The sequence below is a fragment of the Petaurus breviceps genome, unplaced genomic scaffold, assembly GCF_028583685.1.
Source record: "Petaurus breviceps papuanus isolate PSGF00001 unplaced genomic scaffold, PetGlider_PUasm1.0 90752, whole genome shotgun sequence".
Classification (NCBI taxonomy): Eukaryota; Metazoa; Chordata; class Mammalia; order Diprotodontia; family Petauridae; genus Petaurus; species Petaurus breviceps.
The window spans coordinates 12,584,533-12,609,046 of record NW_027187336.1 but is presented as its reverse complement, the minus strand read 5'-3'; the positions used below and the strand labels follow the sequence as shown (position 1 = coordinate 12,609,046).

Genomic DNA, 24,514 nt, shown 5'->3' with positions numbered 1-24,514 from the left:
GGTTGTTGATTAAGAGAAGAAAAAAAATATTTGTTACTATCACTATGGGACATGAGATGAAGCAAGAGAGATAGTTGATCAGAAGCAAGGGCTCAGTTGAGGTTATGTACTTAGTTTCCTCCTTTTTACTTGATTGTGAAGTTATTCTGAATATAATTTCAATAAATTCAGTATAAAGCACTTTGTGCCAAGTGCTATACCAGACACAGGGCATAAAAAGACAAAAATTAAACAACTGTACCCTCATGAAGTTTCCATTCTACTTGGACAATACAGAACATACATGGATGCACAAACGCAAGGTTTTGGGAGTGGGGACAACTGGAGGAAATCAGAGAAGGCTTTATGGAGAATGTGATATTAAGGAGGTAGTGTGGTGCAATGGACCTCGAGCAAGTCACATACCATGGCTCATGTAGGGTTGGAGAAGTATGTTACTGGTGATGAGGAATTGTGTGTTCAGGTTTGCCAGAGGGGCTGTCAACATGAATAATGAAATTCTACAGGGTGATGGAAGACAATGAGATAGTTAAAAAGAACCAGAGTCAGATTTTTAAGTCATTGAAAAAAATTAAATGATTTGGAAGTTAGGAGATGATAGCAGTAAGGCTGGGAAGAGGGGGATATGGGCAGAAATCATGGACCTTGAAACAGGAAAGGTCATTAAGAGCTGGTAGTAGAGGAATAGCCTGGAGTTAACAGTGTGGAAGATGGATCCTTCAAGATCCTGATCCTTAAAGTCAAAGGAAGTAGAGAAGACCTCTAGATGATGCTTTTTCAAGGGATTTGGTGCCTTCATGGAGGAGTCAATTTTCTGTTAAACTGAAAAGGTGGAAAGAATTTTGGTTGAAAAGTTATAGATATAGTTTAGGTTGTTTAAAAAATATTTCAGGGATTTCAAAGATGAAGGGCTCAATGAGAGGTAAATGAAATTAGATTTGAAATTATGATGGGGAGTAGAAATGATGAGGAAGGGGTTAAGGATTTTGGAAGAGGTATGCCACATGCCAATTGCACCCAATATAATGACTGGTGTAAGTCCAGATAACCAGAATTTAGGAACCATTACAGAGAAATCTTAATTTTGTTTGTTATGTTCCTTTAATGAAGAGCTCACTAAAGTAACAAGGTAACATATTGGTATATTTCTCTATAATTTCCCCAGATATCCTTTGTTCCTTGATTGAGGGAGCTGGCAACTGCTTTGCAAAGTTATTGTGAGAATCAAAGGAGAGAACATATAAGGGTATATACAATTCACAAGTAGGGGTATATTTTTTATTTTTTGGTGCAGACTTATGATTTTGTAGGTGTTGGGAACTTTCAGGATGGAAACTACCAACAAAGCATATTTTCAATTCTTCTGTGACTTCTGGTATTCAAGAATTACTTGGTGGCCCTGAGAGGTAGTGACTTATCACTGGTCACTTAACCAGAACATGTGAGAGGTAAAACCCTAACCAGATTTTCCTGATGAGTAATATTATTATTCTCTTATTTCTGACCTGTGACTTCATCAGTATAGGGAACTCTAGGTGAGGAAATTCCTTTGGCCATCTTTTGCCTCATTTCTTACTTAGCCTTAAATCACTGAGGGGGCATTGCCTCAGACAAACAGAGACCTGAGAAGGACCTCAGCTTTAAAAGGCCAGCTGGAGGAAATCAGAGAAGGCTTTGTGGAGAAGGTTATATTAAGGAGGTAGTGTTGCACAGTGGTGCCAGTCACACACCATGGCTTAAGTAGGGATAGAGAAGAATGTTACTTCTCTGCATCCAGGACGATCTCCAGTCATCCTGATCTATGTCTTGCTACTTGACTCAGGTAACTAGCTATTTATCTCATCTGACTCTTTTGAGGCTTAAATGAATTGTCTGTAAGACAGTTTATAAGCCATAAAGTGCTGTCCATCTCTGTTACAGGTTACTGTTTAATATTATAAGTGAATGATCTGTATAGGTAGAGGGAGTTTCCTCATTGGGAGTTCTCTATGTCAATGAAATCACAAGAACTGACCAAAAAGGGGAATAGAAGTCATTATCTTCCATTTACTTCATTACCTCCATTTTGCCCTTGCTCAAAATGGATTTACCTCATATCTTTAGATATATTTGACTCTTGTTATGTGATGGATCCTTAGTGGAGTGTCTTTACTGGAAAAGCAAAAAGATTAGCAATTCAACACACTTTCTGACCCCTCACCTTCAACAGGGCCTATTCCTGACTTCTCAGAAAAGGTACAAGCTTAGAATTCAGCAGCAAGCTATTGTTAGTAGCCCACTCATTGTGAACCTTCTCCAATCTTCACCTTTATTCATTTTCCAAATGAGGAAACTGAGGCTCATAGAGGTTAAATTTTTCACAGAGGTGGGGCAGCCAGGTAGCACAGCAAGTAAGAGCACCAGCTCCAGTGTCGGGATGACCTGGAGATCAAATCCCGGGCTCAGACACTTAGCACCCACCCAGAAACACCTAGCCATGTAACCCTGAGCAAGTTACTTAACCCCAATTGCTTAGGGGCAGCCAGGTGGCTCAGCAAGTAAGAGCACCAGTTCCAGTGTTCGGGATGACCTGGGGATCAAATCTGGGCTCAGAAACTCAGCACCACACCCAGAAATAACTGGCCGTGTAACCTTGAGCAAGTTACTTAACCCCAATTGCTTTAAAAAAAAAATTTGCACAGAGGGAATTATAGGACCCAACCATAGTGAAAGAGCTATTTTCTTCCTCTGGCCTGAATATTAGAAATCTAGGGCTGGGATTATGATCTTTAGCCTCAAATTCACAAAATTTATAACTGTTTTTTTTTTGGTGTGCCTATCCCCTTTACCAATGCAGCTCTCAGTCCCTTCATACCTTAGTAGACTTTTTTTTTCATGAATTGCTGTGACTCTCCCCTCTCCACTCATCCCTCCAATACTAATATTGGAATAATATTGTGAATTAGGTAGGTAGGTACTCAGATTAAAGACATATATAGTTTGTTACCTGCAACATCCTCAGAATCTTTCTAGCTTGGTAGGACCAGAGCTTAATTAGAGTTATTATCGTGTTTCCCCGATAATAAGACCTATCCCGAAAATAAGCCCTCCCCTTACTGTGTAAGATTCCTCTAAAATAAGCCCTCCCCCGAAAATAAGCCCTATTGAGATTGCTACTGTAGTGAAGATTTGCTTATTGAATAAAGGTACATTTTTTTATTCACATTTACCTGTTTATTAAAATTGCTGTCAATGTTCATTAAAATAAGCCCTCCCCTGAAAATAAGCCCTCTGGTGTTTTTCTGTCCAAAAAATTAATAAGACAGTGTCTTATTATCGGGGAAACACGGTAGTGAATAGAATGCTAGACTAGAAAACTGGGCTCAGAGCTTGCGTCAGACACGTATTAGCTGTATGGCCCTTGGTAAGTCACTTTAACTGTGCCTCGGTTTCCTTAATTATAAAATGAGGGGGTTTGACTAGGTGGTTTCTAAGGTCCCTTCCAACTTCAAATATATGATTCTATGAGTCTTTGGAAATCTCTATTTTATGGATAGTGGATAAGGCACTGAACTTTGTTCTGATCCTTCAAACACCATTATGGTAACATAAGGGAAAAAGAATGAAGGCAAATGTGGATGGGGATACCCTTGCTGTTATTTCCAGTCCACCACCCCCTCTTCTCAGAGCACACTCATGTACCACACAATTTGCTGTAACTACTAGCTGCCTATGGTCTAACACTCCTCAAACTAAGGCCAGTCATGGTCATTCACCTTGCAATACCACCAGATGTTTCTCTCCTTTCTGGTGCCCCTAAATGTCCCTACAGATGTGTAACTAAGCACTCCCCTGTCCAGTTAGTCCTCTTATAAAAGACCCAATATTGCCAGTATCTGGCCATAGAGAAATTAAGTTTCTGAGACATAAGGCATTTTGTTTAATCAAGAAAAGGAACACATTAGGGAAAGAATTCAAATCTTCTGGTTTCTAGGTTACTAGCCTTTAGACTAGATAATGGCACCTTTTTGTTTGACTAAGTTATGTCAGTCAATGCTAGAAGCATCAACATGAAGGACATTCATTAAAATGACAAACTCAAGGGGAAAAGAATTGGGGTTTTTTGTGGATATTTCCCTTAGATTAGCGATGTCTTAGAAGGGAGATTAAGTGGTTTTGTGAGAAATTTTTGTCCTGTTAACATACATTAGTATTTTTACTTATTTGTTTTATTAATTTATTTAGATGGCAAATTACCTAAAGTATAGCACCACCATTTAAAGATTATAAACTCATATATAGCAGATGAGTTATGAGCAAACTCACTTGCTATCTCAAAGAGCCTTTAATATATTAATATATGTGTGTAGGTACAGAAATCTGTATGGATACATATCTGTGAATATATTTTTCAGAGGAGATTTGAAAGTTTTTTTGATACCTTTAGTTGTTTTTTTTTTATATCACAGTCAACTCCAAATAAATCCATTCTCTCCCTCTTTCCCACATTGAGCCTTCTCTTGCAACAAGAAGGGGAAAAAAAGTTAAGCAAACCAGCACATGTACTACATCTAACAGAATATACAGCATTGTACATTTATAGTCCCCTACCTCTCCCAACAAAGTTATATTTAATCCTAAGATTGGGATTAAAGTTTGGACATTACAATAACACAATTCAACCACCTTTTAGACAGACTTCACAGCTGTCTTCTCTGGGATTTAGTTTCTTTGTTTATTAAAAAAGGGGGGATTGGATTATTCTTAACCTTCTTTGTCCCATGAACCCTTTTGGTGCAGACTATGGATCCTTCTCAGAATAATATTTATTTAATGCATAGAACAAAATACATAGAATCCCAATAAAAACCAACCATATTGAAATACAGATATTAAAAAAAATCAAATTCATAGACGCTAGGCTAAGATTCCTTGGACCAGATGATCTCTAAGGCCCTTTGTACTGGCCAAGGGACCTCTTCTGTGCTTCAGTTGCCGATGGTTTCACCTTGACTAAGCTATAACCTTTCCTGACCTGCTCAACCTCCCCCACCCCCAAAAGAGGCTTCATCTTAAATGTTACATCTTGTTATCTCAGAATAATGACTAATCATATGACTCCTCATTGTTGATTTTCCATGGATGTCTAAGTATCTTTCTGAAAAGGTATAGTGGAGATGAAGAATGCTTTATAAATTCAGGAAGAGACAGTAAAAACCCTTTCACCTGACAACGCCCCTGGTCAGGCCTTGGGATTAGTAGAATTACTGATGTCAGTATCCATTGTAAATTGGAGCAACCAATCCTAGCACTCCGGTGTGCTCTCATGGTACACATTTTTAAACAAGTCTTTGTCTATGATTGTATTTCTAAATAGCGAGGTGGCCTAGCAGATGGAGCACTGACCCTGGAGTCAGGAAGATATGAGTTCAAATGTGGCCTGAGATTTAACCTGTCTGCTTTAGTTTCCTCAACTATAACATGGGAGAAAAATATCCCCTACCTCCCAGATTGTTGTGAGGATTAAGTGAAATAATATTTGTAAAATCTTTAGCACAGTAATTAGCACATAGTAGGTGCTATGGAAACATTAGCTGTTGTTATTTCCTAAGGTGTTTGGATAAGTCTTCATGCCTCTTTTTAAACTTTGGGAATGGAGTGAATGTTTTCCATCTGAAGTTCACAGACAATAGAAAATCCATTATATAGATTTCCAGACAAGTATGTTCTTCCTCCTCTGAAATTCCTCATTCTTCCTCATTGGTCCAGAACTAATAAGGCTGAAAAACTAACTAAAAACAAAACAAAATATCCTGACATGAATCTTAATCCTATTATCTATTATTAACATTTATGAAAATTTAGCTCTAAATTGTCCTAATTACTTCATTTAACGCTTTCCCAATTTTTCCTCAGTACTGTTTCTAACACTGATCGTATATATATACATATATATGGTTTTTTTAAGTACAAAATGGATGATTTTTCTCATAGGGACATAATAACCATTTTGAATGCAAAATATGATAACCGTGTTAAGACACCACTGAAACACCATAGTTTTTCAATAGTTGTTCAGCATAAACAAATGCATCATGGAATTTTCCATAAAATTATAGTACTCTGGAACATTAAAAAAAGCAAGAAAAATTTAAAATAGAACAAAGATTCCCTTCAACATGAATCTGAACACTTAGGGTATGCAAATTAACATCATTAATTATTCCACATCTAAAAATTCAAATAGTATTTGTTTTCAATGACATCAATGTCTTCTCCTTAACTACTTCTCCATCATTTTTCTCTTTTGCTTAACTCTACCTCCCACCCACCATTTTTTAGAAATACAAAAACAGCTATGCATATAGCTCATGGATTGTTGAGCTGAAAAAGACCCAAGAGTCTATAAAGTCCAACCCTTTTATTTTACAGAAGAGAAAATAAAGTCTGAGAGAATTTAAGTCACTTGCCCAGAATCACTCAGCTAATTAGTATCCGAAGCAGTATTTAAACTCAGGTCTTTCTGATTCCAAGTATAATAATGATGTCTTTTCCACAAGCATGTACAGTAGTACTTCAGTTATTTGGCTTTCTTGGGGAATGATTAATTTCACATAAGTAAATTTTCCAGATAAATGACCTTGTTGTTATTGTTGGTGGTGGTATTATTGAAGTAAGATAAGGATATTGTTGTGTTGGTATAAATGCCTGCAAAGGCAGTCAGGTTGTATCCACAGGTAGGAAGGAAAGAAATGTTTATTAAGCTCTTACTATGTGCCAGGCACTTTTCTAAGCACTGGGAATGCAAATAAAGACAAAAACACAGACCTGTCCTCAAGGAGTTTGCATATTAATAAGTAAAAGCACTATATGATAGATAGATACATACATACATACATACATAGAGTGAATAAGAGGTAATCTCAGAGGTAAAGCATTATCAGTGTTAGGTGGTGTGTATGTGTGCACACATGTGTGTGCATGTGCACGCATATAGGGGAATCAGGAAATACCTTTAGCAGAAGGTGGAATTGGAACTGAATCTTGAAGGCATCCAGAGAAGTCAGAAGGATTCCAGCTTCCATCCAGAAGCAGAGAGAAGATTCTAGCAAAAGGTGCCAGGTCAAAACATGGAAAGTCATGTGGAGCAGGGATGTGATGGTAACAACTAGCTTTTTAGAATTTAAAAAATGTGCATAGGACACACTTAAGTTTCGTTTGTATTATTAACATTTTGTCCATTGCTTTCTTAAGACAATCAATAAAATATTAATTTGGGTCCTGATATATGATATTTGCCAGTTTCTAAGGGGCAAATGTTTACACTAGATATTTAACAATGACCAGGTACAAGATGGCTTCAGCACACCACTATGGGCAGGCACAGCAAGAAAGCAAAGAGTGTAGAGTGTGTGGAGGGGAAGAGAGTTAAGAAGACTGGGTAGGGAAAAAGATGATGTTTTGAAGGGAAAAATGACAAGATTTGGCCACAGATTGGATATGTCGGGTGTGTGGAGTTGAGGATGACACCAACGTTGAGAACTAGGCAAACTGCAAAGTTGGTCCATGCCTTCAAAAGTAATAGGGAAGTTTAGAAGAGATTTATAGCCTATGGCATCATTGGGAGAATACTGCCCACTAAAGAGATCTGGGGTCTATGAATGCACTGAGTAGGCTTCTAAACATGATACAATAGAATCATAATCTCAGGTTCATCTTATTATCTATTTGTGACACTTACCTAAGACCTATTGAAATTAAAATTATTATTAATTTCTGTGATTCCATACAGACAGTGCATTATGGAGTTTGGTTTGATTCTCTAACCTATAGGAAAGAAAAGAATTAGGAAAACAGGCAAGTTATATTTCTATACTGTCACAATTACTGAGTGTGTGACTGTCAAAACTGGCATAAATTTATCACTTTCCCCAGAGATAGAGTGAATAAGAGGTATCTTATTCCCCAGAGATACCATATTTTATATACCTAGTTCTTTTTAGCTCACTCTTTCTAAGAACTTCATAGAGATTTCCCAAGCACTTCATCTCTTAGTTGAGAACCTGCATACAACAGAGAAACATGGGAAATAAAGGTGAAAGCGGACAATAGATAACTTTTAGTCCAATCCCTTCATTTTATACATAAGGAAATTGAGGCACATAGGTGTGAAGCGACCTACTCAAGCATATACAGTTAGTGACAAACTAAAGCTACAACCCAAGTCTGCCCCAACCCACTATTCAGTATGAGAAGCTGCCTCCCAGAAACTGCTGTGACTGGTTAAAGGTCTTGAAGTATCTAACCATTAGCTAGAGGGGGGCCACTGAGGCTTTGCCCTATAGAACTGAAATTTAGTAGGTGAAAAAATTCAAAATAATTATCTTAAAAGACTATGCAGTTCTAAAATTTGTTACATTTACATGTTTATATTATTTCATTCCTTCAACAGGGTAGAAACGATTGACTTTAGCATTTAGTTAGTTGAAATAACAGTAGAAATAGTAAGCTATGAGTAGCTGTACATTGTTAAAGGTACCTCTCTATGAACAACTCTAGTATTTATTTCCCCTTCCTGCTCAACCAAGATGGATTAATTATTTGTATTATTTTCACTTCATGAATTACAAAATTGATTTGATGGTACTTTTTATGCTGCTTGATCCTGGTGCATCCTTTACCAAAACTGCTAGGTAGGCTACAGCTCACAAAATAGGTTAAAGCAACTTTTTCCCCCCAGCATCATCTAATGAATGAAGAATAGGGCCATGCATGTGATCTGGGATTCCAGACTTTAAATGCAATATATTTTTTAAATTTACTAGGATAGCGACCACTGTCAACAGGCAAGCACAATTTTGCAAAACTTATGTGAAAAACTAGTTAATTACAAGAGAAATGAACATGCTTGTGAAAGCCTACACTAGTGCAAAGAGTTCACAATCCAAACAGAAGCTTGAGTATTTTATGAAATTGAAACAGAAGAGGAGAAACAGATAACTGCACCTAAATAGGAGTGGCAGGGAGGAGCAATCATGAATAATTAAGATGGAAAAAGCAGCATTCTTTCCCCTCAGGAAATTCTAGACTATGGAGATGGGATGGTCTGTTTACCAGGGTCCCAGCTGCAGTTTCCCTGTCTATTGCAGACTGACTGGCAGCTGTCTTGACTCCCAGGGACATACCCGGAGTACAGCTTGGAGTACAAATAATAAATTATGGCAACTCAGTGAGGGGGAAGGCTTTGTCCTGGATGCATTCAAGGTCTCCTACACACTTCAGGTCCAGCATTTCCAGAAAATATGGCAACTCAAAAAGACAAGTTCAGGGGAACCCTTAATATTCTTTAACATCTCCCCCCACTGTTAGTCAAAGGTGACATTTATGCTTATGACCACAGTATGTTCATTTTCATTGAAGACAAAATATGAAGAAAAGGGAGTGAGGACTGTAGCATGAAGGTTTTTGTTTTTTTGTTGTTGTTGTTTTTTTTTTTTTTGCTTTGGTTTATACCTTTGAACTCAATTGTGTGGGGAGGTAAAAGAGTGGAAATTATCTCCAATAATGCAGATGGGGACCTTGGAGAGTTGCCTAGCACATTGAGAGGATAAGTGAATTTCCTATGATCACATAGCCTTGTATCTGTCAGAGTCAGGACTGGAATCTGGGTCTTTCCTGACTATAAGGCTACTCTTCTGTTTTGTGTGGCTCAGATGAGAGCAAAAATTTCCTGACTGTGTTAAAGAGTGGAATGAGCAAGTGGGGGGGGGGGGGAAGGAATAGAAGTTTTTCCCTTCCTTATGGTATAGTTCTGGGAGAATGAATCTGATCACCTCTATGCCTATGACTCATTTTGCTTTCTTTCAGGGCTTTCTCCTTGTTCAATACCTTTAGTTCAAAGACACACCAGTTTTACCACTTCACCAAGGAAATCGCTAACACTCAATTGTCCGGTGAATCAATGTGGTGAGAATCTAAACGTGTCTTGGGTCAAGGCAAATGGAATAGAAAGTTCTCCCATTCGGAATGGACTTTGGGAATCTATATCCTGAGATGAAGAGAAGAACTTAACCGTGTTCGGCCTGCATTTTGATCCTGTGCTTGAAGGAGATAATGGATTGTATTGGTGTTTTGTTCACTTTACAAAAACTCTCTGATTTTCAGTCATATCATAAATATCTAGGTAACGAGTATCAGCTCCAAAACCCATTCTTCTGATGGACATTCTCATCTTATTTTACTCATGGAAGCATGCCTGATTTTCTGTCCTCTTTCTTTTAGGGAGTGGGAGGGTTACCAATCTTATTGGTAAAGTGATATCCCCTATGAGGAAACATGTTCTATTGATGCAGATTGCCAGCTGCTCTGCATCTCAAAAGCCTTAGGGAGATTTTTGAAGCTTTGTTTTTTCAAGGAGATGAAATACTTAAGAACATCCCCAGGAAAAAGTCAAGTCAACTGAAAAATGATCACTCCTGAGATTACTGTGGCTGCTGATTCTAGCTAGTCTTTCCTTTTTTTATTCATCCATTCATTTGTTCCTTTCTTTCAATTAACATTTTTTTGTGCTCCTTTTGTATTCAAAGCAATTTCCCAGGCACTGTAGCGAGTACTCTGGCAGCTAGTTGGCTCAGTAAAGAGAGTACTGGGCTTGGAATTAGGAAGCAGGAACTCCTCTTCATGAATTCAAATCTGATCTGACACTTAATAGCTGTGTGATCCTGGGCAAGTCACTTAACCTGTTTACCTCAGTTTCTTCATCTGTCAAATGATCTAGAGAAGGAAATGGTGAACCACTCCAGTACTTTGCCAAGAAAACCCCAAATAGGGTCACAAAGAATTGGACATGACTGATTAACAAAACCACAAGAAATCTAAAAAAAATAAAAAACAAGTAATCTAGACCATTTTTCTCCCCCTTGCTCCAGAACTGCATTCTGTTCTAGTTGATAACTGGACAGTTTTTATTTGGATGTACTATTGACATCTCAATTTCATCAGGTCTAAAATTGAGCCTCCCTTGTCACTACTACTCCTTCCCAATTTTTAAATTCATGTCCATGGTAAACTGAGGCCTGGGAAAGACCTCATTTAGAAAGGCCAAAGTCAACCACCGCATCCTGGGCCATCACCAGTCATCTTGACTTTTGTCTTGCTATCTTTACTTGTCTGGAGGAGAGAGTGAAGCTGATAACTTTGCACAGCTCTGCCTCACTTAAATCCAGTTTTTGTACAAGTCAAGACATCACCCTTGTGAAGTCATTGATCCTCTCTGAGAATGAAGGAAGAACAATTTCAGCTATTGACTGAAAGAGGCTGGGTGTCACAAGGGAAAGAGGGCTAATTTTGTTGTCAGGATTAAAATACTGGCTCCACCATATATTATTATAGGTGTAAACTTGGGCAGATGACTTAACTTCTCTGAGCCTGTTTCCTTATCTATAAAATAAGGAGGTTGACTTGTTTGCTTCTGAGGTGCTTTCTAACTCTAAAGTGTTGACTTTTCTTTTTCCCTTGCCTCCCCTATTCGTTCTCCTTCAAGGCCCAGAAACCTCAAGGACCCTTAGATTAATATTTACTCCCTCCACCCAGATAGGAGAAGGGAATAGTTATACCTACTACATATATAGCTACTTTTCCTTGGGAGGACCTTCTCTGAGCTAGCTAGACATCCAAAAAAGTGCCTCTCTTCTTCTCCTGTTGCTGCTATTGAGTCATTTTTAGTTGTGTCTGACTTGTCATGACCTCATTTGGAGTTTTCTTGGCAAAAATACTGGAGTGGTTTGCCATTTCCTTCTCCAGCTCATTTTACAGATGAGGAAACTGAGGCAGACAGGATTAAGTGACTTGCCCAGGGTCACACAGCTAGTAAGTGTGTGAGGCCAGATTTGAACTCAGGAAGATGGCTTTGCACTCCAGCTGCCCTGAGCTAGATAGGTCTCTAAAAAAAGAACTTATAAGTGTTTGTTTCTCTTCTGTTGCACTTTGGGTCAATTGATCAACATACAGAAAGGAAAGAAGGGAGCAACCATTAATTTAGCACCTACTATGTGTTGGGCATTGAGCTAAGAGCTTTACAAATACTGTCTTATTTGACTCTCACAACAATCTTGGGAGGTAGGTGCTATGATTATCTATATTTATAGTTGAGACAGAGAGACTTGCCCAGAGTCACATAGCTAGTAAATAACTGAGATAAAATTTTCACTCTGATCTTCCTCATTGCGTGGGCAGTGCTCTATCTACCTTGCCAGCTAGCTGCCTCCATGCAAGCAGCCTATGCCCACAAGTACTATATTGTTTGTGTGTGTAAGTTAAACAGGAAGAAAAATGGGAAAGAGAGAAACAGGAATGATCTTTTTTTTTTTTGCTTCAGACAGTAAATATCATCCAGTAGAATAATCCTTGTAGTGCCTCCCTCACAGATTTCTGTGAGAATCAAGTGAGTTTAGAAGCTTTACAAGTTTAAGATTTACAAAACTTGGGGCGGCCAGGTAGCACAGCTAGTAAGAGCACCGGCTCCAGTGTCAGGATGACCTGGAGATTGAATCCCGGGCTCAGATACTCAGCACCACACCCAGAAATAACTGGCCGTGTAACCTTGAGCAAGTTACTTAACCCCGATTGCTTAAAAAAAAAAATTTACAAAACTTAAAGCTTTATTTATATAAATGTTGACCTTTATGATTATCTTTGCTGAAAGGTCGCCATTATATGTAATTCTCAGAGAAGGTTTCATTGAGGATGGGAGGCATCTGCCTTGTCTTTGGCTCATTCTAGAAAAGGCTATCCCTCTGGGGTTTATGATAATAATTCGCATCCTATTTGAGGAAATAAACTAAACAAAATGGGTTTTCTCACTATCACAGCTTTCTTAATACTCTTGAGTGTTGACTGAATTTTCAGATTCAACTAAAGCCTCATTGGAACAGAGACCTGAGAAAGAAACAAGACCATGGCTCCATTACATGCTTCTTTCAAAGGGGCTGCTATGTATACTTATACCTACATGTCTTGGTCTGTTCTTCTGGCACAAGAAGAAGCGAGGTGAGTTCTGTTTTATAACAATATTGTTCTGCAGACATATTCAGACAACTTTTTCTCATGGTGATAATTTTTTGTTTAGTTTCTGATATTTCTACCCCTCTTTTGATTTCTTGCTAAATGATGACAAGTTGAAGGAACTGGGGTAGTTATTCTGGAGGAAGAAAATAAGGTGGGCTATGGTGGGGAAATGATTATTCTCTTTAGGTATTTTAAAGGTTATTATTAGGGAAGAGGGATTGGGGTAATTCTACTTGACACCCAAGGAACCAAACCAGCATTTGCAAAGAGGCAAATTTTGCCTTTATAAAAGGAAAATCTTTCTAACAATCAGAGATATCCCAAAGTTTAATGGATTGCCTTGGAAGCTGATGAGTTCTCCTGACTTCCCCTTCCCCCATGCCTATGGGATGTTCCCTTCATATATTTTGTGAGCTGATCCTTCCTTCAGTGCTTTCACACCTATGTCACAACTAGCAACAATTGCCTCTGAACATTTGGTCTAATCCAACTTCTTCCTTCTTTGTTTTTCTTAGTGCCATTTCTACTTCTTCTATAAGGACTTTCTTAGACTATGATGTTGGAATCCAAGTTTTGTGACTCTACTGTCCTTGATGGTGAAAATAGCTTTTGCATATGTGTGTGTATGTGTATAAAATTTTGTAGATGGTTTCCATTTTTCTTCTGTTTATTCCTTCTTCCATTTTCATGTTTAAATTCTCTTAGGATGTTATGTTTAGTTGTGTCTCTCTCCAAGTTTTCTTTATAGTAACACTTAGCCTTCATTGTAGCTGAGTGGCTTGGTGGAGAGAGCACTGGACTTGGAGTCAGGAAAATTTTAGTTCAAATCCATATTCTGACACTCACTAGCTGTGACCCTGGCAAGTCACTTAACTATTGTTTGTCTTAACACACTAGAGAAGGAAATGGCAAACTACTCCAGTATCTTTTCCAAGAAAACCACCTAGACAGTACTATAGTGCTATGGTCTACAGGATCATGAAGAATAGACACAACTGAAGAACAATAGTAGTAGCAGCAAAAAAAAAAAAAATGAGTTAAGAATGAACCAATGAACCCTTTGCTGCTGCTCTCTGCTTTATGCAGTGATATTGATCATCATCTTACATTGGTCTCCTTCATAAGACTTTAAAAATTAATTTCTATATTAAACCATCATCACCTTTGGCCTCCATCTCTTTCCATTTGGCAAATAGGTCAAATATTTGCTGATGAAGCTGTTTTTAGGTTCTTTTTTTCTTCTTGTTATGACATTGATAGTTAAGCTTCTTTATATGATTATTATAATCTTTTTATATTCTCTATGTAACTAACCAACAAACACTGAGCATCTATTATTTGCCAACCCCTGTGTTGAGTAGAGTAGATTATTTGATCCTTTGGAACTGGAAAACTCTTCTTTATTTCCCCATTTCCCAATATGAACAAAAAAATCCTGGTTCTTGGTGCTACTTAAGATCAAGATCTAAAAGCCAGTTGAAATAATGAACTCCCAACATTTGTAAATATGGAAAAATGGTTTTTGTGTTATAAGCTGAATAAATTCTGCTTAAGTTGCTGTGTAGATTTATGATGATCAATTAAGTTCAATTCAAATCAATGTATGGAGTGCCTATTATGACTTTTTGTTTTTATTGGATTTATGATATCATAAGTATAGGGAGTCTCTGGTAAGGTTAAATGGCACAGTAGATAGAGTGTATGACTTGGGGTGAGGAAGACATGAGTTTACATACTCTTAGATGCTTACTTACTTAGATGCTTACTAACTATGTAACCCTGAACAGGTCACTTGACTTCTCTATGCCTCAGTTTGCTCATCTGTAAAAAATGATGACAATAACATTTATATCCCAGGATTGTTGTGAAGATTACATGAGTTAACTTATGGAAAGTGCTCTGTAAACCTAAATGTGCTTTATAAATATTTTTTGTTGTTTAGTCATGTCTGACTCTCTTTGTGACCCCATTTGAGGGTTTCTTGGAAAAGATACCAGGGTAGTTTGCCATTTCTTCTCACATTTTAAATATGAATGACTGGAAAGAGAAAGCTTCCATCAAAAGAAGCAGGGACATTATGGGGAGGGGGTGATTCAGGAATTAGAGGAGAATCTCTCTTTGGCTTGTGCTAGCTTTGAGGTGTCAGCGGTACATACACATGAGAATATCCAGTAGGCATTCATAAATGCTAGACAGGAGGTTGGGAGTTGAGGCTAGAGATATGAGCTATTTGTTTGAAGATTTCATTTGAATCAATGGAAGTGGATGAGATTACTAAGGGAGAGTATGTAGAATTAAGGAGAGGTTCTCTTACATAAACAAAAGGCCTTTGGAAAATTCAATTCCACAAATATTTACTAGGCAACATTTACCATATGACAAGTTCCATTATTTCCTGTGGGAAGTACAAAGTTTAGAAAAGACATAGTCTTTGTTCTTATGTTCTTATAATCTAGTAGTAGATATGACACATACATGATAAGTACATTAGAAAGATGCATAGTGAAACCTAGGTTGAATGGATAATTAATTTATGAAATTATTAAGTGGGGCAAGTGAGCCTGGTTCTTTGGGTACTCTGGGAAAGATCACAATGTCTGTGGGGAACAATGCTTCAATCACACTCTAATAAGGCACAGAGGGTATAGGAGGAAACAACATAGAAAATACAGAGATAAGTATTGAAAAGGATACAGAGGAAGATGGTATGATGACAGGGGATAGAGTGGTAAAGGAAGGTAGGCAGTGATGAGGAAGAAGATGAGAAGCGGAAAGAGGCTCAAATAGCCATTCATTAGAGTTGTAGGCACTTGGCAGCATGGAATTGATGGAGATGGAAGAGGACTTGAAGGAAAGGAGTTTGGGGTCCTATTTTTATAGGGTTGTTTTTTTTTGTGGGAGCAGAACAGCTCTTATCTGGGTTACTTTGGGTTTGGTTCATTAACATATTCAAACTTTTCAAAGTTATCAGTAAAACTTTAAAGTTAAATGTCCACATAATCTCAAAATTATTAACACTATTTGGTGATCTGCTGGTCTTAATGCATACGTCTAGACCTTGTCAGAGTTTTACACATCAAAGGACCAAAAATCTGTAACAGCAAAATTTAGATGGCTTCCCTTGATTCAGCACATATTAACAAGATGTGATTTTTTGGTTAATATATGATACAATTTGTAAATCACACTCCTTTGACCTTTGGGATGGTCTGTGCATGACTTCTAAGTTCCCCTGTGCAATCTGCCATCCTGCTCTTGCTACTTCATACGGGCTACTTACACATTTCCTTACTATGTGACTAGAAGAAGGAATCATGGTCAGGGGGACCGAATAAGAATCAATTTGTCAAGTGTGAGAGGAGAAAATATATTACCAATTGGAGAGATTAGGGAAACTTAGAAGAAGAAAATAACATTTGTAAGATACTGAGGATAAGTTAGGTGACAAAAGAGGGAGACAATTCCAAGAAGAATACACTCAATAAAAGGCACAAAGGCAGAAAAATCCAGAGTATATCTTGGAGGAGAGGATGGCAGTGTGAATAGTTAGCAGAACTGAGTCAAGGAGTTTTGTTATTTGGCTTAGGGTGATGAAGATCTGAATAAGTTTGTAGTCAGAGGGAAAGGAACCAGTGGAAAATGTGAGACTGAAGATATGATAGGGAGAGTAGAGGATAGTCCTCTATGAAGCAGGATTTGGTGAGACCAAGGTACAGGAAGGCAAGTTAACTGCCGGCTAACCTTGCCTTGAAAAGGAGTAGAAGAGACTGAAACAAAGGAGGTTCTGAAACACAGAATGGTGAAGAGAAAAAGATTTGACCATAGAGGAAGCTTATGGAGAAGAGCTTACATTAGGAGCCTTAATTTTTCCAATAAATTAGATGGTAACGTCATCTTCTAATAAACAAGCCAACAAGCATTCATGAAACACCTACTATGTGCCAGGCTCTGTACTAAGTGTTGGTAATACAAAGAAAGGTGAAAACAGCCCCTTTTTGAAAGACTTAGAGAGAGGAGAGTATCCAGGAGAACAGCGTGATTGACGGTATCAAAGTCTAATTAGAAAAGATGAGGACCAAGAAAAGGACGTTAGATTTGACAATTGAGACATCATTGATAACTTTGGAGAAAGCCGTTTAAGTTGAATGATAATGTCAAAAGACAGACTACAGAGAATTAATCTGAGAGTGAGAGAAAAGGAAGTGACAGCACTGATTTTAGATTAAAATGTTTAGCCACAAAAGGGAGGAGAGATGTAGGATGATAGTAGAGATGGATGGGTGAAATGAGATTTTTTTGTTTTTGTTTTTGAGGATGGGGTGAGACATGAGCAAGTTTGTAGGCACCAAGGAAGTAGCAAGATGGCGGAGATGATATCACGGGCAATCTGATGAAGAAAGGCTGCCTAATTATGTGAGACAGGGGTGAAGGGAGAGATGGTGGTAGAATGCATCTGAGTGATGTGAGATGAAGAGAGGCTAAAATGGAACTCTTGCTGAATGCCATCAATTTTTCATTCATTTATGAGGCAAGATTTTTAGTTGAGATAGTGGGAGAGGGATGAGAATGAGTCATGGGAAGTTTGAGGAGGGATGAAAAAAATTGGAAAATTAGTACCAGCAGTGGGACAGTGAGTCATTTAGGGTGGTGTAAGGGTATCACCTTGCCACAGTGAGATCCCAGTTTAAGATTATATAACATTAATTTCTAGTGGATCCATTCAGTATGGTTTTATAATTTTCTCTGGTTTCAGGAGGCATGAAGATAGTGGAGTAGTTCAAGGTTGAGAGAGATTGGCAATAGCATAAGAGGGTAAGAGAATGAAGATTAGACAGTGTGGAGTTGAACTGGTTCACCAAGTGGTCACAATGTGGAAGGGGAGGAGAAGGTAACCAGTGCAGTGTTGATAGCTTGAAAAAGAACTGAGAGAAAGAGGTTACAATGAAGATTTGAGACATAAAGTCATGGGAGAGTTGGAATGAAAACAAATTGTAACCATATGAAGTAATTTCAGAGTTCAGAAACATACATGAAAGTGGAATACCCAACTCACTCATCTTAGGGAGAAGAAATTGGTATGTAGGAAAATTAAGTGTACTGTCATACTGTTAGTACTAAAAATGCCCAAATGATCACTCTACTAACTCTCTTTTCTGAGTAAATATTTATCTTACTCCTCTTTATCCTTTACCTACCTGAATTTCTGTAGCACTGGAGGTACTATTAGAGCATGGAACACATTTCACACTCTTCCCCCAAACCCCACTTCTATAATAACCACATTCTATCACTCACACACTCAGTACTATCGTCAATAGCTATCACATTCTCACATAAAACTAAAACTCATCCTCTTGTCTTGCAGGTTACTCCACACCAGCCCTTTGGTTTCAACCAAGCTGAAGAAGGCACAGTAGACGACTCCACTCTACCTAGGCCTCTGCCTTTATCATCTGAAACCGTAATTTATAATAATGACACATGGCCTAAGGTCCAGGTGGGACCCGAAGTTGTTTATTCTAACCAAGGCTCAGAGGAAAATCAGCCTGGTGTTGTGATGCTTTTCTGAACCATTCTACCGATGGAGTGAACAGAACATAGCATAGAGCGACCTACAGAATATGCATCCATATGTGTAAGGAAATAAATTCGCTTCTGGTTCCTCTTTCTTTCCCAGGGGAGAGGCTGCCTGACTGCTCATTAACCAAGTGTCTATTGGGCAACCCAGCCATGGAAGGCCATTCTTTGACCTTAAACACTCCAATGAGATTGACGTTCATCCTTTGCTGGGTCTCAAGAGTCCACATGGCAAATGTGGAACAACTCTGGAGATTCACTGGAAGGTTCACAGTCTCTGAATAACCAAACTTCTTCACCTGAGATGGTGATCTAGACCACAGTCAGCCTTTATACTTGGATGGGAAAAAAAAGAGAACCTTGACAGAGTTTTACCTTGCTAAATATTACCCAAGAGATGTGACTGATAAGTTATGTTCTTTGGAGATTTTCATCAAGAAATTAGGGAAGAAAATGAGCTTTTCTTTTCAGGTTTAGTTCACTACACCCTGCTTAAAAAGAAGGAATAATGTATACTCCAAATACTAACTCAGAGACAAAATAATGATAGTACATTTCATCCCAGTAAACCTGCAATGAGAGGTCATTTGGTGGCATCCTCTCAAACCTCTCCAAAATAGGGATTATGGGCAAGAGATAAAACAATTTCAGATGTCACCATGGTCTAGACAGAGGTAAAGAAACTATGACCCATTGCCAAATCCAGCCAACTGCCTTTTTGTTGGCGTGTGTGTGTGTGTGTGTGTGTGTGTGTGTGTGTGTGTGTGTGTACAGCTTCAGAGTTAAGAATGGCTTTTTTTTTACATTAAAAAAAGGTTGTGTATTTAAAAATGCAAAAACTATTCTTAGCTTGTGGGCCCATACAAAAATGGTCTGTGGACAGATTTTGGCACGCATGTTCTAAGAAGCCTAAGAAGGTAAAAACTGAATGAATTAAAAGCAGAGAAGGCTAATACCTAACCCCTACTTAGCTCATTCAGTACTTTCTCCACAACATCCATCTCTTCCCAAACCTTGTTCTGTTGGGACTGCATAAGCCCCCTCCCAGGCTTGCAACAGAATTCAACTCTACCCACCCCTCCTTCCAAAGTTGAGGAAAACCAAGACAGAAGCTTGTCCTGACTGGGTCAGCAATTCTATGTGCTGCAACAATATTCAGATAGAGAACCAAGAAACAGAGGGAAGGAAATCAGGAACATTTGTTCTACCAGGCCTGCCTGAAGCAAAGCCCCAGCATCCAGGTGAGGCCCATTCTGTTTCCCCAGAAAGTCCCTTGGGGTAGACACTTGGGTCAGTGAACATGAATTATCCCTTTTGAAAACTGATATGTCTTTGAGATCCAGACCCCAGGGAAACTACAATCAAGGGAGGGATCAGAAAGTGATCAATAAGGTAACATGAAGGGAGAAAGATTGAAATCACCAAAGATATCAGGAGAAGGAAAATTCAGTTAAAGACCTTTAGCATAATCAAATAAATGAGCAGGAAATATGTTATTAATGGAAACATTGGGAATATGCCTCCAGATTAACTAAATGATCCCAGACATTTATGAGTAAGGAAAATAAAACAATAGTTGATGAGGCAAAGGACCCCACCTTTCCAAGTGGCTTTAATGAGCATATTTTAAGTGGTTAGAAGGACAAACTAGGCTCTAGGCTATGGAATAATAGATTTGGAATCCCCTTGGGGACCCTCTGGGCTATTCTATCCCTAAAGCTTTAAAATGCCAGGAAAATGATGATGGAGCAGTCTGTTAACAAAGTGGTACAGGAGATGGTCCATGTAAACAAGGCTTTGTGAAATTGGGCACAATAAATCCTAAATGAATAGTTTCAGTTTCCTCATCTGTAAAATGAGGGGTTTAGATCCAATGACCTCTACATCCCTTTGAGCTCTAAATCTATAGTCCTATAATATCCATCACTGGAGTTTTTCACTGCAGCATAAATAGTTGGGACAGGGGAGATGAGGACCCAGAGGGCAGTTGGGTGGATGGAAGCAGGATGAGGCAGATGAGGGGAGCAATGGCATAAAGTGAAGGAGTAAGGTCAAAGGTTCTAGAATGTTCTAGAACAGGCTGCCATAGGGCAGAGATACACCAGCTGTAGGGTCAATGGCTTTTGGATCACCCAATGGAGGAACTCCTCCACTAAGAAACTGGGCTTCCTCCTTCTCCCGCTTGACATTAGCTCCCTGGGACATAGTCCAAGATGCTTCATTCTATTTATATAATAAAATAAATAATAATAACAATAATACATATAATTTACATAATGCTTTAAGGTTTGCAAAATGTTATCCCATTTGATCCTCACAACGACCCTATGAGGTACGTGTTATTATTATTATCCTTTTACAGATGAGGAAACAGAGGCTAAGAGAGCTTAAGCAACTTTCCCAAGGCCATGCAACTAGTCAGCATCTGAGGCAGGATTCAAACACAGGTCTTCCTGACTCCAGACACAATACTCTATACACCACATCACCTAGGTGTCCCTTATATGAGTTTATGAATACGTAAAACCACACAAATGCTTTCTCTTTTCCCTGTCTGTGCCATAGGTACTCTATAATAGAGTGATTAGGTTGAGGGAAGGGATAGGAGGTAGGCAGTGTAGGGGAAAAGTCAAGGAGTAGAAACTGAAAATAGGTGTGAATAGAGGACTTTTCCACAAGTTCCAGGGAGAGCTGGACAGTCGTGACAGCCAGGGAAGAGCATTTCTATAGCCTTGTCCGTGGGGTCGGCAAGGACCCTGCTTCTCTCCCTTCACTCAAAGCCATCAGGCTGAGCCCCACAGAGTGTGCATGTGTGTGTCTGTGTGCTCGTGTGGTGTGTGTGTGTGTGTGTGTGTGTGTGTGTGTGTGTGTATGAGATCAGCTGTCACACTGATTTTCCTGAAGCACAAGTGACGACTCCCTACTCTAAAGTAGACCCCAATGGCTCCCCATCAGTGTCCGGGATCCAATCCTGTTTGGTGTTCCAAAGCTCTTCCTACACTGCTCCTCCCCAGTCAGCCCTCCCAGTCTTCTTACACCTTATAGCTTTTCCCCGAAAAGTACTCTTTGGTCCAAGGACACTGGTTTCCTTGCTGTTCACTAAGCTCCATCTCCTGACTCTGGGCATTTTGCCATTTTCACTGACTGTTAGTTATTACAGGGATGTAGTCCCTCTCTAGCTCCACTCCCATAACTTCCCTGACTTCCTTCAAGCCCCAGCTAAACTCTTACCTTCCCAAGGAAGCCTTTCCTGATGTGCCCCCTTTTCAGAGTGGGGAGGGAAAGGAAATTGGGGTTAAGTCACTTGCCCAGGGTCATACAGCTAGTGTGTCAAGTGTCTGAGATTGGATTTGAACTCAGGTCCTCATTACTCCAGGGCTCGTGCTCTATTCACTGCACCACCTGGCTTCCCCACCTGATGCCCTTTAATTCTAATGCTTTCCCTCTGTTTTTTATCTACAATTTATTTCATATTTTTTATAGTTCTTTGCATGTTTTCTCCTTCATTAGATTGTGAGTCTTTTACATTTCTTTGTATCTCTAGGGTCTGGCACAGGGCCTGATGCATGGTAGGCATTTAATAAATGTTTATTTCTGAAGAAGGAAATGGCCCACGAATTCAGAGTATCTTTGCTAAGAAAACCCCAAATAGGGTCATGCAGAGTTGGACATAACTGAACAACAAGTATTTATTGACTAATTAAGTGATCCACTGGAGGGGGTAGAGAGAGGCACTTCTGGAGATGCCAGGGTTCTCCCAGACCCCCTTGCTCTAAAGCAGCTGGACTGGAATGTATCCTCTCCAAGCCCCAGGCTTCTGGCTCTAGACCAGGGGTTCTTAACCGTTTTTGTGCCATAAACCCCCTTGGCAGTTTGATGAAGTCTAGTGGACTCCTCAGCTTAATGGTCTGAAATGCATAAAATAAATTACATAGGAGGAAATCGATTATACTGAAATACAATTATAATTTTATAATTATAATTATCAAAATATATTTCTTGAAAGTTCACAGATCCCAGGTCAAGAATCCATGTAATAGACAAGCTGCTGATCACATGACTTAAATTGTGAATTATTTGAGCTCAACCTGGTTCAGTAGTGAGCACATTAATTGTACCTGGAGTAAAGTGACTTTAGTTTGAATACCTGCTCTGCTGTGGTTTTGTTCTATTTATTTAACCTCTCTGAGTTTCTATTTCCTCACCTGAAAAAGGGGGAGGGGGGCAATAATATTTGCTTTTCCTGTCCTTCTAGTTTAGCTGTAAGGATCAAAATAAGAGCACTTACATATAAAGTTATTTGAAACCATATGTACCATAAGCAACTTCTTCATTTTACTTTAGGTATGATTATTCACAAAAGAAACTATGACTTCACAAGTTGCATGAATTATATACCAGGTCCACTAGACCCAGATCTATCCATGTGGCCTGGGTTCTAAATTGCTGAAGAACATCTAATCAGTTCTGAGATTACTGATCATATTACCCCATGAGAAAGATTTCAGGACTGCAGATTGGACTAGATGGCCTGTGAGGTGCTTTCCAATTCTGTGGGTCAATGATAATGAGTTTTTCCCTATTTGCATTATTTGTTGGGCCAAGACAGTTAAGCTTTTCCATTTCTTTTATACTATCATTAAGTAACAGATTGTTCTTCAAGTTTTATCTTCCCTCCTCCATGCCCACCTTGAATCTGCCAACTTCTCAAACAATGGGAACCATTAAATATACAGGAAAACAAACAATGCCACAAAAGAGAGGGGGGTCTCTGATTCAGTTCAATTTTTCAGCAAACATGTGATGCAAACCCTTCTAGGAGAAACAGGTCACAGACACAGAGAGCTAAACGACAAACCAGAGCAAGCTGAGTGTGTAAGGGAGGTGCAAACCAAGTGCATACGGACATCTGAGGAAGGAAAGAGCATGAGAAGAATGTGAGTGGGATGTGGGTGGAGCAGCTTTCTCTTTCCTCCAAGTCTGGCAGAATTTATATTCATCTGCTGTTTCATGATAGAGCTAAATGTTAGCTCTTTTGTTGGTGCTGGAGGAGAATGTGATCCCAAACAATGAGTGTTCATTTTCCTAAAATTCTATTTAACAACGAAACAATGTGCTGTGGAGTTTATTATAGAGGTATTTTTGTCAGAACCTAAAACAGACTAACAGAATCTGAGTTGCAAAGGGATCTCAGAGGTCATCTAGTCCAATCTTTTCTTCCATTGAAATTGCCTCTACAATATCTCCCCAAAGGGGCTGCCCAGTCTCTGTTGAAGACTTCCTAAGGGAAACCATTCCAATTTCAGACAGCTCCAACTCTTATGTTTCTTCTAAAATCTTCCACTCTGCAAATGCCTTCTACCTACTGCTCTACATTCTTTCCTCTGGGGGCAAGCAGAATAAATGCAATCCCTCTTCCTTGCAGTAGTTTTCCCAATGATTAAGGACAGCTGCAACAACTTCATTAAGTCTTCTCTTCTTAACTTAAAATTTCACTAATTCCTTCTGCTGAGCTTTAGATGGCTTGTGCATCAGGATATTGAGAGAGCTGAAGTCAATGTAGTCTTGGAGTCAGTGTAGAAGTTGACTTTCTGTTGCTGACTTTGTAGATTTTTGTTAATTGATGGCCAATTGTGGCAGCATGAGTCATTCATTATATGGCTACTGTCAGCTCTACCTCTGACCATAAAATTGTAAGTGGCAGTTTGTGAGATTCAAGTTACATGTAGGCACAAGACAAATTTCTAGGACCAGAAGAATCTAAGTGCCCCAAGCTAGCAACATAGCCTAAAAGTAGCAGAAGGGCAAGTCGAAATCAAAAGATGCCAAGGATCAAAATGGAGTACTGTAAGGGTTATGGGATTTAAAGATCTCCCATGCCCCATGGACGTGC

The 24,514-nt window shown here is 38.9% G+C and overlaps 1 pseudogene; it reads left to right on the top strand.

Annotated features, from left to right (window-relative positions):
- The window catches only part of LOC138146134 (B- and T-lymphocyte attenuator-like), a 29,411-nt pseudogene that overhangs the window by 3,345 nt on the left and 1,552 nt on the right, over positions 1 to 24,514 (top strand).